Below are 19,552 nucleotides of genomic sequence, written 5' to 3'. Positions count from 1 at the left end.
GTATATTCAATAGCACTACCATCAAGAGGGGAAGCGATGGAGGTGGTCAGAGAGTATGCTCTAGGGGTCTGAAGGCTCTGCTGTCAATGGTGGGATGGAGGAAGCAACAATGGGCAGGAGACCAGAGAGAGAAGATGGAAGGGGGAGGGAGGGAATGTGAGTCTGCAGCAGGACACGGAGTGATGGAGGAGGGAGGCCATGGAGGCAATTGGCTGGTAGTGAGGTCAGGGGTCATTCTGTATCGACACTACGTGTAAGAGAGGGAAGGACCCACTCTATATCAGACAAGTTGGGGTTTATGGAATATGGCTTTAGGAAGCTGGGAAAGGACATTGGAGTCATGTAGTTTGGAGGTGGGACGCGCGGATTTAGGGTTTCTGTGGTCAAGGGGCTGAGGTAGCGCAGAGACAGTGTAGTTGCAGAGGTAGTGTTGTTGAAATTGAAATAAGAGACCTACATGACGGAGAGGATATGGGGTTTGCAACTCAGGTACTGGACAGTCCAGTGGGAAGGAGGTCCATGTTTACTAGTCCTATGGGAAGATGGCCCATGTATATATCAGCAGAGAGTCATAGAGGTTTACAGCGTGGCATCAGGCCCTTCAGTGCAACTCCTCCATACTGACCAAGTTTCCAAAACTGAACTAGTCCCATTTGCCATTTGCCTGTGTTTGGCCCAATCCTCTCTAAATCCTTCCTATCCATGTTCCTGTAAAAATGTCCTTGAAATGTAGTAATTGTACTCGTCTCTAACACTTCCTCTGGCAGCTCATTGCACATACACACCGTCCCCTGTGTGAAAATGTTGCCTCTCTGGTCCCTTCTCATTCTTTCCCCTCTGAACTTAAACCTATTCCTTCTTGTACCGGGCTCTCCTACCTGGGGAAAAATCTATGAACCTCGTGATTCTATAAACTTCTGTAAGGTCAACCCTCAATCTCCTGCATTCCCTGGAAAAACATCTCGGCTATCCATCCTCGCCTTGAAATTCAAACCCTCCAATCTTGATAACATCCCTGTTAATCTTTCTTTTACCCAACCCAGTGTAATAACTTCCTTCCTATAGCAGGTTGAGCAAAAATGTACACAGTGTCCAAATGTGGCCTTCCCAATGCCTTGTACAGCTGTAACATGATATCCCAGCTCCTGTACTCGCTGCTTTAACCAGTGAAAGTGAACATGTCAAATACCTTCTTCATCACTCTGTCTACCTGTGGCCCCACTTCCAAGGAACTATGTACCTGTACCCCTCAGTCTCTCTGTTCAACCACACTCCCCATGGCTCTACCATTAATTGTGTAATTCCTGCCCTGGTTTGTCTTACCAAAATGCAATTCCTTGCATTTATCAACATTAAACTCCATCTGGATTTGTTGACCCACTGGCCCAGTTGATCAAGATGACATTGCACTCTTGGATAACCTTCTTCCCTGTCCACGATGCCAACAATTTTAATGTCAGCCACAAACTTACTGACCATTCCTGCTATTTTCTCATCCAATTTTTTTATATAAATGATGAACAACAGTGGATCCAGGATTGATTCTTGTGGCAGACGGCTGGTCACTGGCCTCCAGTCTGAAGAACAACCCTCTCTCACCAGCCTCTGCCTCCTACCATCAGGCCCATTTTATATCCAATTGGCGAGCTCTCCCCAGATCCTATGTGATATAATCTTATTAAACAATTTCCCGTGAGGAATCTTGTCTAAGGCCTTGCCTAACTCCATGTGGACAGAGTGTACTGCTCTACCTTTATCTATCTTCTTGAATAATTCTTCAAAAACTCAGTCATCTGCTCATCTCCATCAGAAACTCCAGTGAATAGGAGGCCCATGTTTATTGGTCTCTGTTGGAGTGTCCAGTGTATCATGGACATCATGGTTGCTGTGTGGTTCAGTACCTTTCTGTTATAACTCATCCCAGTGAAACACTCTGATTCAGAGACTGATCATGGAAGGGGAAGGAGAGGGGAAGGGATTGGAAATGTTGTGAATGGACAGGATGGGTCAGTGGCTCAGAGTTTGTCCTGTCCGTCTAGCTCACACTGATGGCCTGAGGATCTCCTCTCTCTGCTGGGCTTTCATGGAATGAGCTTTGTGTCCAAACCAGTCCCCAGTGAGAACAGGCCAACAGCACAGAACTGCCCTTCATTTGACAAGAATTTGTCCATCTTTCTGAGAGAGGCCAAACCCTGGTCAATGCAAGAAATGGTGCCTTACTCCAGGAAAAGACATGCTTCTGGGGTCAAGGGTTAACATCCATTAGTGGGGCAGAGCAGAGGGAGATTTGTCCTGCATTCAACTGTCACCACCCAGGACACTGTGAAAGAGAGAGAAGCGAGACAGAGAGAGTTGGAGCGAGAGTGTCTGTGTGTGTGTGTGTGATCAAGGGATAGAGGGAGGAGCATCTGAGATATGTGAGGGGACTAAGAGAGAGGTAGAGGGAGGTAGAAATGGTAAGGTTGAGGGCTAGAGGAAGAGAAACAAGATGTGACTGAGAGGGATGGAGTGAGGGAAAGAGTGAGGGAAAGAACAAGAGGAGTGAGACCAAGAATGAAGGGAATCGGGAGAGAGAGAGTAGGGTTGAGTGTGTGTGAGAGAGAGAGAGAGAGAGAGAGAGAGACAGACATGAGTATGGTTAGAGACAAAATGACAGAGAGGGAGGGAGAAAGACTTTAGTTTGGGATACGGAGAGATAGGGAGAGAGACAGAGGGAGGAATAGAAAGGGGCAGATAATATTTGGAGGCTTTCAATTGAAGTGGGTGACGGAGACAGAGACAGATGGAGAAATAGAGATTATCCAACTGAGTGAGGAAGCGTGAGTGAGTTGGACAGAGTGGTTATGAGACAGAGTGAGAGAGAGAAAGAAAGAGAGAGAGAGAATATGAAAGAGATTAACAGTGGGAGAAAGAGGTAGTAGTAGAGAGAAAGATGTGGCAGATGTGAGTCAGAAAGGGAGATAGAGAGAGGGAGGTAGACAGGTCCTGGTCACCACATTCTGGGAAGGACATGATTGTGGGAAGGACATGATTGTACTTGAGAGGGGGCAGAGATTTACCAGGATGCTGCCTGGACTGGAGGGCCAGCTGTGGGGAAAGCTTGGAAAGGATTGTTTTCCCTGGAGCAATGAAGGTTGAGAGGGGACATGACAGAGGGGGTAAGATTATTTGGGGCAGTGATAGGGTGGGTAGGAAGGCACTTTATACGTCAGTAAGGGACTCAGTAACCAGGGACAGAGATTGAAGGTAACACAGACATGGACACATAGAAACTCGGAGCAGGAGTAGGCCATTTGGCCCTTTGAGCGTGCTCTGTCATTCAGTATGATCATGGCTGACCCTCCATCTCAAAGCCATATTCCTGCTCTCTCCCAACTCCCTTCATGCTGTTAAAATGCAAAACAATTATCTCTCTCTTTTTCTTGAATATATTCAGTTCCATGTACTTCACAGCCATCTGTGGTAGAGAATTCAATAGATTGACCACCTTTTGAGTGAAGAAATGTTTCCTCATCTCAGTCCTAAATGATCTACCCTGTATCCCCCTGGTTCCTGACTCCCCAACCAGGAGAAACCTCCTCCCTGCCCAGCCCTGTTAGAATTTTATATGTTTCAATCAGATCCCCTCTCATCCAACTCGAGTGAGACCAGGCCCTGTCAAGTTGGAGAGTGAGAGGTGAGTTGAGGAGAAATGTTTTCACCCAGAGGGTGGTGGGAGTCTGGAACTCACTGCCTGAAAGGCTGGTTGAGTCACAAACTCTCGTGACATTGGAGCAGTGTTTAGATATTCCCTTGTGTTGCTGTAGGCTCCAGGGTAATGGGCCAAGAGCTGGAGGATGGGATTAGTGTCATCAGATCGCTGTTTACCAGTACAGACACGATGGGCAAAATGGCCTCATTTAGTGCTATTCCACATCAATGACTCTCTGAGACAGAGAGAGAGAGTGAGAATGCGGGAGGCTGATGTGGCTCTCTCTGCCTGATGCCATTTACATACTGAGGAACACCCAGTCAGACTCTCACAAGCTGCAGCTTTATAAAGCAGAGCCCAGTGAAGGGAGAGTTTATCAGGGACCAGGCACAGGAACAGGAGCACACACCATGATTTCACACATCCAGCTGATCTGGCCCCTGGCATTCTGTGTCGCAGGTACAAATCTCTCTCCTTCCACCTTGAATCTTTAGCTGCTCTCCATTTCACTCCAATTTCACTGACTTGTGATTGAAGGGAAAATGCTGAAACCAGAGAGTGCTCAGTGTCTCCAACAATCTCTCATTTGACAGGCTCTTTCTGTGACAGTTCTGATTTCATTGTGTTTCTCTCTGACCCCTCAGGTATCAGTGGGGACATCATCATGAGCCAGTCTCCCCTGGTGCTGTCAGTGGGACTGGGCCAGACCGCAACCATCACCTGTACGGCCAGTCATAGCATTAGCAGCTACCTTGCTTGGTACCAGCAGCGAGAAGGTCAGAAACCCTCTCTCCTGATCTATGATGCAGCAACTCGATTCACAGGAATCTCCGATCGATTCACCGGCAGTGGATCAGGGACCAGTTTCACCCTGACAATCAGCAACATTCAGAATGAGGATGTAACCTCAATCCTCCGTTATTAACCCTGTCAAAACTGAAACACAATTTCTAAAACACAAATGCTGAATTGTTGAAGGTGTTAGTGGGGAGCTGCAGTGAATGAAATAGTTGAGTGAGGAGCACTGTGTCTAACAGGGTGTCCAGCTGTATTTCTTTAGTTCCATTGCTCCCTTTAAGCAGCAAGATATAAGTCAGTCAGTTTTACTCACTGTGTGGAGGAGCTCTGTCCATTTGCAGCCTATGGTCCCATTCCTGCAGCATGGAGTGAAATCAGTGAGTAGCCTCCTGCCAGTCTCAGTGTGACAGACACGGGCAGAGTTTGATGTGAGCTCTGGCTCCCTGTCCCAGTCTCTGATCTCACTGACCTCAGCAGCAGCAGCAGCAGCAGCACAGTGAGACACCGAGCTCCCACCTCCCCCAGCTTTAACTCTGCTCACTCACACAATCACAGAATTGTTACAGCGCATAAGGAGGCCATTCTGCCTGGCCAGTCTGTACTGGCTCTCTGAATGAGCAATTCACGGAGTATCATTCTCCTGCCTTCTCCCTGTCACCCTGCACATTGTTCCTTTTCAAATAACAGTCTCATTCCCTTCAGAATGTTTCAATTGAAGCTGCCTCCACCACACTCTCAGGCAGTGCATTCCACACCTTAACCACTCACTGGCTGAAAATGTTTTTCCTCATCTCACTTTGTTGCTTTTCCCAATTACTTTCAATCTGTGGTCTCTCGGTCTCAATCCTTTCTCAATTGGGAACATTTTCTTCCTATTTATTCTGTCCAGGCCCCTCCTGGTTTTAATTCCTTGAACAAATCTCCTTTAAGCCTTCTTCACAGAAGACAGTCCCAAATTCTCCAGTAGATATTCATAGCTGATGTTCCTCATCCTTGGAATGATCTTTAAGAATATAATTTGTCATCTCTACAAAACATTCACATGCTTCCTGAATTAGTCACATTAGTTATGTCCCTCATTATAAATTTCTCAGCCTCCGATGCTGCAGGGAAAATTGCACCAGTTTATTCATCCTCTCCCTATCGTTCAAACCCTCCAATTCCGAGCAAAATCTTTGTAAATCTTTTCCTGCACCTTTTTAAAGTTTAACAATATCCTTCCTATCACAGAATGATCAGAGTTTTTCACATTATTCCCAAAGTGGCCTCACCAATCTCCTGTACAGCTGCAATATGATGTCCCAACTCCTATACTCAATACAGTGACCACTAAAGGCAAACGTTCCCATCACCTTCTTCATCACCCTGTCTCCCTGGGATCCAGTTTTAAGGAATAATGTACAGTACACTCACCTTCACCTGCGTCTTCACCTTCATCTTCACCCTCTCGGTCTCTTTTTTCAGCAACACTCCACAGGGCCCTACCATTAACTGTATAACTCCTGCCCTGGTTTGCCTTTCCAAAATGCAACATCTCACATTTATCTAAACTAAACTCCATTTCACACTCCTCTGCCCATTACCCCATCTGATCAAGGTCCCGCTGGACCCTGAGATCATCTTCTTCACTATTCACTGTCCCACCGATTTTGGTGTCATTTACAAACTTATGTTAACTCCTATATTCACAGTGAAATCATTTATTTAGATTAGATTAGATTAGATTTCTTTACAGTGTGAAAACAGGCCCTTCGGCCCAACAAGGCCAAAGCGCAACCCACCCATAACCCGACATTTACCCCTTACCTAACACTACGGACAATTTAGCGTGGCCAATTCACCTAACCTGCACATCTTTGGACTGTGGGAGGAAACCGGAGCACCCGGAGGAAACCCACGCAGACACGGGGAGAATGTGCAAACTCCACACAGTCAGTCGCCTGAGGCGGGAATTGAACCCGGGTCTCTGGCGTTGTGAGGCAGCAATTTAAATGACCAAAAGCAGTGGACCCAGCAACAATCCTGGCGGCAAACAGCTATTCACAGATCTCCAATCTGAAAATCAAGCCTTTACCACCACTCCCTCTCTCCTATCTTCAAGCTAATTTTTTTACCCAAACGGCTAGCTCCCCCTGGATCCCATGTGGTCTAACATTACTTACCAGTCTATCATGTGGAACCTTGTCACTTCACTGAAGTTCATACAGACAGTGTCTACTGTTCTGCCTTCATCAATCTCCTTTGTCACCTCCTCAATCAAATCAGGGAGACACAATTCCCATGCACAAAATCACATTGATTATCTAAATGGATGTAAATCCTGTCCTTCAGAATCCACTCCAATATCTTACCCAGCACTGACATCATGCTCACTGGTCTATAGTTCCCTAGCTTTTCCTTACTGCCTTTCTGAAATAATGATACAACTTTAGCCAACCTCTCTGGTTCTCCAACACCTTACCTATAGCTGTTGATGATAAACATATCTCAGCAAGGGGTCCAGCAATCTCTTCCCTAGTTTCCCACAATGTTCTGGGATACACCTGATCAGGTCCTAGGGATTTATCTACCTTTATATGTTTTAAGACCTTTAGCATCTCCTCATTTGTATTGTGGACTTTTTCAAAACATCGCTATTTTTCCAAATTCCCTCGCTTTCACGTCCTTCTCCACAATAAATACTGACCTGAAATATTTGTTTAGTATCTTACCCATCTCCTGTGTCTTACCAAAATACAGCACTCACATTTATCTGAATTAAACTCCATCTGCCATTCCTCAGCTTACTGGCCCAGGTCAATAGCCCATTGTACTCTTAGACAGCCTTCTTCACTGGCCACGATGCAACTTGAAAATTCACCTGAACACAGTCTCGCAATTCTGGCCTCTCTCTTCCCATTACATTGCTACTACCCCAATCTATATTCTGAAATCAAAGACCCCGTCACCCCATTTATAACGATTCTATCATATTTGCAAGTCTCTATAAATTCCTTGAATTTGTATTCCTCCACATCCTTCCCACTGGGTGGTGAGGATTCTGTGAACCTTGGTGTTCCTCTCTGATATTCCCTCCTGGGTCCCACAGCCCTGCCAAGTTAGTTTAAACCCGCTCCAACAGCACTAGTAAATCACCCCAAAGGAACTCAGTCCCAGCTCTGTTCAGGAGCAACACTGTCTGGTCTGTCCAGGTCCCATCTCCCCCAGACCCACTCCCAATGTCCCAAGAATCTGAAGCCCTCCCTCCTGGACCCTCTCTCCAGCCCCACAGTCACCTGTGTTACCCTCCTGTTCCTCTTCTCACTTGCTTGGGGTACTGGGAGTAATCTAAAGATTCCTACCTTTTAGCTCCTGCTCCTAATTCCCTCCCGAGCTCCTTAAATTCTGACTGGAGGACCACATACCTTTTCTCCCTCTGTCACTGGGTCCAATGTGGACCACGACCGCTGCCTGTTCCCCTTCTCCCCTCAGGGTGCTCTGCAGCTGCTCAGTGACATCCTTGACCCTGGCACCAGGGAGACAACACGCCATCCTGGATTCCCATCTGTAGCTGCAGAAACACCTATCGATTGCCCTCACTCTCAAATCTCCTCTCACTATCGCTCTTCCAGTCTTCCTTGTGCCCCCCTGTACAGCTGAGCCACCCGTGATGCCAGGGACTTGGCTCTGGCTGCACTCCCCAGATGAACCATCATTCTCATCAGGATTATGAACTGAATCTTGGTTGTAGAGTGGGATGCACTCAGGGGATTTCTGTACTAGCTGCCTGGTCATATTGGACTGTCTGCTGCTCCCCCATTCCCTCTCTCCCTGCATACTCTGAAGCTGCAGAGTGACCACATCTAGAAACGTGCTCTCCATGGAGCTCTCAGCCTCACGGACCCTCCGCACTGACACCAGCTGCTGCTCAAGCTCCGAAACCCGGAGCTCCAACTGCTGTCACTGACCACACTTCATGTACTCAAGGTATTCCAGGAACTGCGAAGTATCCTGAAATTCCCATATAGGTGCACATTCTCTCCACTCTTTGGTTATCTTTTGACAATGATCTGATGATAGCTGAAAAATGTGTTGCTGGAAAAGCGCAGCAGGCCAGGCAGCATCCAAGGAGCAGGAGAAGCAATGTTTCGGGCATGAGCCCTTCTTCACAGCTCATGCCCAAAACATTGATTCTCCTGCTCCTTGGATGCTGCCTGACCTGCTGTGCTTTTCCAGCAACACATTTTTCAGCTCTGATCTCCAGCATCTGCAGTCCTCACTTTCTCCTAATGATCTGATGATAAACAGCTACAGCAGGGCTCACAGTCCAGTGGGTTCAGTGTTCCAGGGGTTTGGGGAAACTCTCCAGAAGACTTTTAAAAATAGGATCAGAAATCAGCCATTCAGCCAATTGAATCTGCTCTGCCATTTCATCTTGGCAGATATGCTTCTCACCCCCATTCTCCTGCCTACTCCTCAGGAACGGTCAATCCCCTTAACAATCACAAACCTATCTATCTCTGTCTTAAATACACTCAGTGAGTTGGCCTCCACTTCCCTCTGTAGCAATGAGTTCCACAGATTCACCACCCTCTAGCTGAAGAAATTCCTCCTCATCTCAGCTCGAAAGGGGCCGTCCTTCATTCTGATGCTGTGCCTTGATTACCTCGTCTTTCCTGTTTTTGGAAACATCTTCTCCGCATCCACTCTATCCAGGCCTATCAGTATTCTGTAAATTTCAATAAACTCCTTCCTCATCCTTCTAAACTCCATCGAGTACAGACACAGAGTCCTCAACCATGCCTCATATGACAAGCCCTTCATCCCCAGGACACCTCCAAAGCCAGCACAGCATTTCTTAGAATATGGGTCCCAAAACTGCTCACAATATTCCAAATACAGTCTGACCAGAGCCTTACACAGCCTCAGCAGTACATCTCTGTTCTTGTATCCGGGCCCTATTGAAATAAATGCTAACATTTCATTTACCTTCCCAAGCACAAACTGGACCTGCCTGTTAACCTTCAGAGAATCCTGAATGAAGTTTGTGCTTTAGATTTCCAAAGGTTTTCCTCATTTAGAAAACAGTCTTTCCATCTCTTCTTCCTCCCAAAGTGCATACCCTCACACTGTCACACATTGTATTCTATCTGCAACTTCTTTGCCCACTCTCTGAGCCTATCCAGGACCTTTTACAGCCTTCCCACTTCCTCAAAACTACCTGTTCCTCAACCTATCTCATGTCATCTGCAAACTTTGCAACAATGTCTTCACTTTCTTCATGTATGACGTGAATAGTTATGGTCCCAACATTGACACATGCAGAACTCCACTGGTCACCAGCTGCCATTTTTTCTCACTCTTTGCTTTATGCCAACCTGCCAGTTCTCAGTCCATGCCAGTACCTTACCTAATACAATGATCTCTTACCTGCTATCAAAGGCCTTCTGGAAATCCAAATAGATTACTTCCTTAGACTGTTCTTTGTCTGACTGGCTCATTGCCTCCTCAAAGAATTCTAACAGATTTGCCAGGCATGACGTCCCCTTGATGAAGCCATGTTGATTCAGCCCTATTTTCCCATTGTACTTCCAAGTCCTCTGCAATTTCACCCTTAAATTGAAGTCAAAAACCATACCAACAACTGAGTCCATGCTAATTGGCCTATAATTTCCAATCTTCTCCCTCCCTCCCTTCTTAAACAGGGGTGTTATGTGAGCCATTTTCCAGTCCCTTGCCACATCAAATTCCTCCCCAAACAACCTTCACACCCCGACTTCATTGATTCCTGAAAGTGAGGAATCACAAGTGAGGAAAAAAGCCTTCACAATGTCCTCAGCAATCTCCTTCAGAACACAGATGTGTAGTTCATCCAGTCTGGGTGATTTATCGACATTCAGACCTTTCAGCTTCCCCAGTACCTCCTCCTTAGTGATGGCCACTACACTCCCCTCTGCCTCCTGACAGTCTTGAAGTACTGGGACGCTGCTGGTGTTTTTCATGGTGCAGACTGATGCAAAGTATCTATTTAATTGCTCTACTATTCCTTTATTTCCTATTATTCTTCCTTCAGCCTCATTTCCCAGTGATCCAATGTCTATTTTTGACTCCCTCTTCCTTTTTGTATATCTGATAAAACTCTTGCAATCTTCTTTTATATTACTGGCTAGCTTACCCCCACATTTCACCTTCTTCAGCATCAATGCATTTTCAGTTATCCTCTACAGATTTTTAAAGGTTTCCTAATCCTCTGGCTTCCTACTATTCTCCACCACATTGGATGCGTTCCCTTTTGCTTTCATGTTGTCCTTGACCTCCCTCATCAGCCATGGTTGCCTTGTCCTCCCCTGAGTATGTTTCTTTTTTTTTGGGATGAATTCCTACTCTGCTTCCTGAATTATCCCCAGAAACTCTGCTGCTTTCTGCTCCACCATCTTACCTGCTCGGATCCCCTTCCAATCAACTCTGGCCAGCTCCTTCCTCATGTCTTTGTAGTTCCCTTTATTCAACTGAAATACTGTTCCATCTGACTGCAGCTTCTCCCTCTCAAACTACAGGGGGAATTCTATCATATTATGGTCACATATCCATAGAGATACTTTCATTTTCAGCTCACTAACCAAGTTTACCGCTTTCCATATCACTCAATCCAGAACTTGAGTGATGTGGAATTGAGTGATGTTCCATAATGGCTCAACCACAAGCTGCTCCAAAAACCATCTCATAGACATTCCATGAGACGTGCCACCCAGTCCACCTATCCATTGAAGTCTGCCCTGACATTTTGTTTATGGCTTTTCTGTCTCCTGATTGATTTTCTTCCCCACACCCTTATTACTGCTTGGAGACCTGAACATAACTTGCATCAGATTCTTTATTTCTTGCGGTTCCTCAACTCTACCCACAAACATTCTACACTTTCTGACTCTATATCACTTCTTGCTATTGATTTAATTTCATTTCATACTAACAAGGCCCCTCTGCCCATCTGCCTGTCCTTTTGATGGGACATTTATCCTTAGATATTTAGCTCCCAGCCTGGATCCCCTTACAGCCAGGTCTCTGTGATATCCACAACATCGTACCTGCCAGTTTCAATCTGCACGACAAGCTCAATGTGTATACTGTGTGCTTTTAAGTACAACACCCTCAGTCCTGCATTGACTGCCGTCCTTCCCATCATTGTTGTCCTCTTTCTGCTGTGCTTTACGTTTGATTCCTGATCCTTTCTGTACGCTCTGTCCTATTATGTATTTTTGAAACTTGAATAACCTCTCCTGAGCCCTCCTCCACATTTAACTAGTTTAAATTCCTTGGAAACTCAATTTACCTAAATTTGTGGCATCACTTTGTCTACCTTACTCAGAATGCTTCATGCATTTAGATACAAACTCTTGAAGTTTGTTCCACTATTGATTTTCCCTGCACTTTTATACTTCCTTTGATTTTCAAAAATTCCGTCCCTTTCTTTTATTTTCTGGTCACAATCAATCCCATCACTAACTGGCAATCCTACCTTCTCCTTCACCTTCCATTTTCTCATTTTCCATCCAAATGAACCAAATTACTTTCGCTTTGGGTTGAGTTCAGGACAATATTTATCCTTGAGCCAACATCATTATTGCTCTTTGATCTCATTGCTTCTCGTGGGATCTTACTGTGTAGAAACTGGCTGCCACATTCCTGACATTGCAACAGGGACTGTTTGTCAAACAAAACTGTCTGTAAATGTCTTTGGGAGAGCCTGAAATGTTAAGGGCTGAATCGAAATACAATTAGAGTCAGAGAGATGTACAGTACAGAAACAGATCCTTCGGTCCAACTCATCCATGATGACCAGACATTCTAAATTAATCTTGTTCCATTTGCCAGAATTTGGCCCATATCCCTCTAAACTCTTCCTATTAATATACCCATGCCTTTTAAATGTTGTAATTGTACCAGTCTTCACCACTTCTTCTGTCAACTCATTCTATACATTTAACACCCTCTGAATGAAAACGTTGCCCCTTAGGTCCCTTTTAAATCTTTCCCCTGTCACCTTCAACCTCTGCCCTCCAGTTCTGGACTCCCCTGCTCTGAAGAAAAGATCTTCTCTATTCACCCTATCTATGCCCCTCATGATTTTATAAACCTCTATACGGTCACCCATCAACCTGCAATGATCCAGGGAAAACAGCCTCAGCCTATTCAGCCTCTCCCTTTCGCGCAAACCCTCCAACCTTGGCAACATCTTTGTAAATCTTATCTGGATCATTTTAAGGTTCACAACATTTTTCCTACAGCAGGGAGAACAGAATTGTACACAGTATTTCAAAAGTGCCCTAACCAAAGTCCTGTACAGCCGCAACAACTCCCAACTCCAATACTCAATGCACTGACTGATAAAGGAAAGCAAACCAAATGACTTCGTCACTCCCCGACCTACCTGCAACGTTATCTACAAGGAACTATTCTTTTTTTGGATGAGCTGGGAGTCTTTCAGTTGTGAAAGATGCCATTCCATGCCACTGTTGGATGAAGAGCAGGCAGTTCCCCCTGGTGTCCATGGTCAATATTTATCCCCCAGTCAAAAATCACTGAGAATATATTTCTCTGCTAGTTATCACATGGTGTTTGGGATCTTGCTGTGCACAGTCTGCAGGAAAGATCCATTGGGTCATTCTGAGTTGGGAACAGGAACTACACAAATCCAAGTTTTTCTTTAAGGCTGGAGTCTCCTGATTCAGACCCTCAACCATTGTCTGCACACTCTCACCTTCCAGGGGTCATGGGGTCATTAGGAGCAGTGATCCTGCCTGACTCTGGAATAGGAAGACTCAGTGCAGCCTCACCCATGACCTTCAGCCCAGCAGTGTGCAGCAAGTTTTGAAATATAATCTAGAACCTTTTACACAGGCACCCAACATGACTCTTTCCTGAAGTGTGTGGATCCGAGTCTGTTCCAACGTTATCGGATAAAGTTCTCCTGATCTGTGGGTGATCGGAGATTTGTTAAAGAGATATCGAGCTCCATCCCACTTTCCAGCTCTTGCTCCATAGCTCTGGAGGTGTCACTGTTTTAAGTGAATATCCAAGTGTTTTTTCAATATGATGAGGGTTTCTGCCTCTCCCACCCTTTCAGACAGTGAGTCCCACATCCCACCAGCCTCTGGGTGAAAACAAATACCCTCAACTCCCCTATAATCCTGCCCCCAACTGATTTCAATCTCTCCCCATGGTTATTGCCCTCTGTGCTGGTGGAAATCAGTCATTCCTATCCAATCTATCCAGGCCTCTCATCATTTTATACACCACCTTCAAATCTCCCTTCTGCCTCCACTGTTCCAACGAAAACACTCCCAGCCAATCCAATCATTCCTCAAAGCTCAAAGTCCCCATTCCAGACAAACTCTTCCTCTGTCCTGGTCTCTCGAGGGATCACATCCTTCCTGTAATGTGGTGACCAGAACCGTACACTGTTCCCTCACTGTGCTCTAACTGGGGTTTTATATGGTTCCAGAATAAACAAACTTCTTCCTTTCGCTGTCAACCAAAATGGTATTATTGCTGAGCTGTTAATCCAGAGATCCAGGTAATGTTCTGGGGACCAGGGTTAGAATCCAGCAGTTGGTGGCATTCAAATTCAATCAAAAAAAATTGAGGACATTAAGAGACTAATGATGACCATGAAACCATCGTTGATTGTCAGGAAAAAGCCATCTGATTCCCTAATGTCCTTTAGGGAAGGAAGCGGCCATCTGTATCATGTGACCCCAGACCCACAGTAATGTGGTTGACTCTAAACTGCCCTCTGGGTGATTAGGGATGGGCAATAAATGCTGCCGATCCAGAAATGCCCTCATTCCATCAAGGGAAAAAGAAAAACAGTTTATCCCATGTATCTTCTTAACCACCTTACTGACCTGCATTAATCACCATGCCCACATCTTCCACCTCCACACTCATCTGACTTCCCGCTTCAAAATGATGAGAGACATTCCATCATTATCTGAGAAACAGAAACATCAAACACAGGAACAGCAGTAGGCCATTAGGCCCTTCAAGCCTGCTCCACCATTCAATATGATCATGGCTGATCATCCAACACAGTCCCCTGTTCCTGCTTTCTCCCCACATTCTTCGATCCCTTTAATCCTAAGAACTATATCTAATTCCTTCTTAAATACACACTGCATCTAATTCCCTTTTGCTGGAAAAATGGATGACAATTATTGGGTTGTTGTTTTTTGACCAGTATGGACACAATGGGCTGATGGGCCTCTCTCTGACTCTATGACTCTATTACTATATATTATGAATAACTGAGTACCAAGGACTGACCCCTGTGGTGCCCTAAGTTGTAATTCTCTGTCATTCAGAAAAAGACTCCTTCTTTCTGTCCTGTCTACAAACCAGTTCCCAATCCATGTCAGTATGACCTCCAATCCTCTTGTTCATTTTGTCTAGATCTGGGAGTCCCACCCTTACTCTTTGTGGGAACAGATTCTGAACAATCTCTGTCTCGTCCTTCGAGGGCTCTCACTGCCCTGACACTGATTTCTGATCATGTCGCTGGTTCCGATCCACTTTTACCAAAGCACCACACAGTTTCATAAAATGAAAACTTTTACACTTGCTCCATGGTTCTCCATTTCCATCCATACTCTCAATCTCACTGAGTTCTGATCACTGTCACTAAAATGATCCCCCATTGATAGCCCTTCCAGCTGCCCACAATCATTCCATAAACAATGGTCCAAAACTGTCCCTTCTCTCTCTGCTGCTTCACCATCACCTTGTCAGGAGCAACTAGGGACAGTAATGAATGCTGGTCCTGCCAATGACACTCAGATCCCAAGAAGCAATTTGAACAATACCTGTTCCTTTGTTGGGTTTATTCTGCATTGACTACAAATGTTCCAAAAGATTGTATTGCCAGTGAATATTGTGAGGGTTGAATTCCCTTCAAATGGCAGGGATTAAAATTGTTTCTCTTGTCTTTCAGGCCGTGAGAACTCTCAGCCCAAGCAGACCCTGCTGCCCCCCTTCCCGGAGCAGGTCAATGCCAAAGGCACTGCCACCCTGGTGTGCCTTGCCAATCACTTCTATCCTGATGAGCTGGAGGTGTAGTGGAAGAAGGACGGTGCAGTCATTTCGGACGGGGTTCAGACCAGCAACTACCTGCGAGCTTCGGACAGCACTTACAGTGTCAGCAGCCTGCTGACCCTCTCTGGGTCTGACTGGGAGTCCAACGCTCACTTCTCCTGTGCCCTCACCCACGTGACCCTCTCCTCTCCCCTCAGCAAGAGCATCAGGAGATCAGAATGTGTGTAGAATGTTTGAGACAGTCCACAGAGGAGACACAACTTAAAACAGAACAGGGCTGAGCTGGCAGGACAAAGATCATTGTCAGCACTGAATTTCAACTCTCTTCCTTCTCAGGACTGCTCAGAGAACCTTCTGAGGTTTGGATGTTAAAGCAGGTCATTGCAACAGTGTCGAGGGAGCTTTACACTGTGTCAAACCTCATGCTGTACCTTGTCCTGGGAGTGTTTGATAGGGACAGGGTTGACTTGTGATGCCAAGTAAAATCTCTTGAAGTTGCTGAAGACTGTCAGATGTACAAAACAATGTGAACCTCAGAAGTCTCTGCTTCAGTAAACCAGATCTCCTTCCTGCTTAGCTGTCAGTTCCAATTTAAGATTTTGTCACTGTTTAAAGTAACAGGATTCTCATGTTATTGAGCAAACCTCCACCAGTGTTTTCCTCAAGCTCCATTGTGGCTGTGAATTTGAGCAGCTTCCTCTGTCTGGGCTGTTAATTGCAGGTTTTTTTCTTTCAATGTGAATGTGGAAAAGGGAATAAAGATGAAGATTCAGTCTCTGTCTTTGTGTGCTTTGGAAATAGATGACCTTCGCCGCCCCCAGTTGATTGGCTGCATTTCAGCAGGTCTTCGTAGAGATTGGCTGGTTGGCCTGTCAATCAATTACTATCATCAATCATTAATCATTTTCAAATGATCCCTTTGATCATGGATTTGTGTAGGTTACAAGATTCCAAAAAGAACAGAAACTGAAAGCTGTTAGGACTCAATAAGTACAATCTGACGCATTCCCTCTTCACTCTGTTGGTCCAGGCCCACTGATGGGATCGCACTGTGCAATCTCTGCTGCATGTTGGGTAGCCCCTGAAACATTCTTCGGCCATTCACAGACATTGTCGGCCGTGTGCCTCTCTGAGGTAAAAACAAGGACTGCCAAAAGCTGGAAACCAGATTCTAGATGAGAGTGGTGCTGGAAAAGCACAGCAGTTCAGGCAGCATCCGAGGAGCAGGAAAATCGACGTTTCGTGCAAAAGCCTTTCATCAGGAATAGGGCTCTATTCCTGATGAAGGGCTTTTGCCCGAAATGTCGATTTTCCTGCTCCTCGGATGCTGCCTGAACTACTGTGCTTTTCCAGCACCACTCTCATCTCGAATGTGTGCCTCTCTGAGTGTGAGTGTTTAACTTAATGCTGCCTGTAGGTGTCTCTCTCAGTGTGGATATGTTACTCAGAGAGACACCTACAGGCAGCGCTCAGTAACGCACCCACATTCGGAGAGACCTATCCGCAGCATGGAGTGTGAGCATACCATACAGAACCTCATCACCTCAGGAGATCTCCCACCCACAGCTTCCAAACTTATAGTCCGGGAACCCCGCACTGCCTGGTTCTACCTCCTTCCCAAGATCCACAAGCCTGACCACCCTGGCCGACCCATTGTCTCAGCATGCTCCTGCCCCACTGAACCCATCTCTACCTACCTCGACACTGTCCTATCCCCCCTAGTCCAGGAACTCCCCACATACGTTCGATACACCACCCACGCTTTCCACCTCCTCCAAGACTTCTGTTTCCCTGGCCCGCAACGCCTCATCTTCACCACGGATATCCAATCCCTCTACACCTCCACCCGCCATGACCAGGGCCTCCAAGCCATCTGTTTTTTTCCTCTCCAGACGTCCCCAACAGTACCCTTCCACCAATACTCTCATTCGTTTGGCCGAACTGGTCCTCACCCTTAACAATTTCTCCTTCGAATCCTCCCACTTCCTCCAGACCAAAGGGGTAGCCATGGGCACACGTATGGGCCCCACCTATGCCTGCCTTTGTTGGCTACGTAGAAGAGTTGATCTTCCATAATTACATTGACACCACTCCCCACCTCTTCCTCCGCTACATTGATGATTACATTGGCGCCAGCTCGTGCTCCCGAGAGGAGGTTGAGCAATTCATCAACTTCACCAACACATTCCACCCTGACCTCAGATTTACCTGGACCATCTCTGACACCTCCCTCCCCTTCCTGCACCTCTCCATCTCCATTAATGACGACCGACTTGACACTGACATTTTTTACAAACCCACTGACTCCCACAGCTACCTGGATTACACCTCTTCCCAACCTATCAATTGCAAAAATGCCATCCCGTATTCCCAATTCCTCCGCCTCCGCCTTATCTGCTCCCAGGAGGACCAGTTCCATCACAGAACACACCAAATGGCCTCCTTCTTTAGAGACCGCAATTTCCCTTCCCGCATGGTTCAATGCCTCTCGTCCACATCCCGCAACTCCGCCCTCAGACCCGACCCCTCCAACCATAACAAGGACAGAACGCCCCTGGTGCTCACCTTCCACCCTACCAACCTTCGCATAAACCAAATCATCTGCCGACATTTCCTCCAACTCCAAACAGACCCCACCACCAGGGATATATTTCCCTCCCCACCCCTCTCCGCCTTCCGCAAAGACCGTTCCCTCCGTGACTACCTGGTCAGGTCCACGCCCCCCTACGACCCACCCTCCCATCCTGGCACTTTCCCCTGCCACCGCAGGAACTGTAAAACCTGCGCCCACACCTCCTCCCTCACCTCTATCCAAGGCCCCAAAGGAGCTTTCCACATCCATCAAAGTTTTACCTGCACATCCACTAATATCATCTATTGTATCGAAGCCTTCCCACCTGTCATCCAACAACATCACACACTTATGTCAAATCTAGAATGATTAGATTAGATTACATTACATTACATTACAGTGTGGAAACAGGCCCTTCGGCCCAACAAATCCACACCGACCCGCCGAAGCGCAACCCACCCATACATTTACCCCTTACCTAATGCTACAGGCAATTTAGCATGGCCAATTCACCTGACCTGCACATCTTTGGACGGTGGGAGGAAACCGGTGCACCCGGAGGAAACTCACGCAGACACAGGGAGAACGTGCAAACTCCACACAGTCAGTCGCCTGAGGCGGGAATTGAACCCGGGTCTCAGGCGCTGTGAAGCAGCAGTGCTAACCACTGTGCCACCGTGCCGCCCCGGTGAATGGATCATGAATCTCTGGGAGAACTTACTTTGTGACAACACTGGGATTAATGACCACCTCCTCAGTGGGCTTTGAGGGTGAAGGTCAATAGCTGTCTCATTGGGACTTGATCTGAGTTGTCTCCAGTTAGTCAGTGTTATTGTTCTGGGTCCAGACAGTACTGACCAACCCTGTGTTCTGATTGAGATGAAGGGTGAGCTGTGCAGGGCTTTCACACCTTGCACACACACATAGTGAAGCAGGGATTCCCTGTTTCAGAAGAGTAAATGGAACGAACAAACTGGGTGGATGTGACACCCCCACCCTGTCCCCAAGAGAGTGGAGACTGGAACAGTAATATTCTCACACAGAAAGGATGGTAAAAATTGTAACCCACAGAGAGAGAGAGGGGATAGGAAACGCAATGCTCCCTAAAGACAGGGGACAGTATCTGTCTGTTCCCCACTTTCTTGTTGTGTTGTGACCTTGGGAAATTGATTTGGCTTATATTTTCTCAGTTGTATTTAGGTTTGATGAGGTGATTCAGTAACAAGGATTCCAATTGCATATTTCCTGTAGCAGCAGATCCATTGAAGATCACATTTTCATTTGGAGGTTGCCCAGGTTTCTGTCCAGGCTGATACAGCATGATCTGCCAGTGCTGCTCCTATTGGGCTAAACCATCACACACCAGGGAATCTGACGGGCACTTTCTTTTTGTGCTGGCAAAGGGAGGGATTTGGTTTTACTGC

At 46.4% G+C, this 19,552-nt stretch overlaps 1 long non-coding RNA gene across 1 annotated transcript in view; it reads left to right on the top strand.

The window, feature by feature from the left end:
* Window positions 1–16,331, top strand: part of LOC148149217 (uncharacterized) — a 47,810-nt gene extending 31,479 nt beyond the window's left edge. Inside the window, exon 3 of the long non-coding RNA XR_015758238.1 lies at window positions 15,456–16,331. This is a non-coding gene — a long non-coding RNA (uncharacterized LOC148149217). The remainder of the gene's footprint in view (window positions 1–15,455) is intronic.
* Window positions 16,332–19,552: the final 3,221 nt, after the last annotated feature.

This window comes from Chiloscyllium plagiosum, unplaced genomic scaffold (assembly GCF_037043375.1).
Source record: "Chiloscyllium plagiosum isolate Xiang-an unplaced genomic scaffold, Cpla_swu_hap1 HiC_scaffold_9, whole genome shotgun sequence".
NCBI lineage: Eukaryota > Metazoa > Chordata > Chondrichthyes > Orectolobiformes > Hemiscylliidae > Chiloscyllium > Chiloscyllium plagiosum.
Note: the sequence above shows the minus strand (reverse complement) of the source record. Positions and strands in the feature narration are given on the sequence as shown.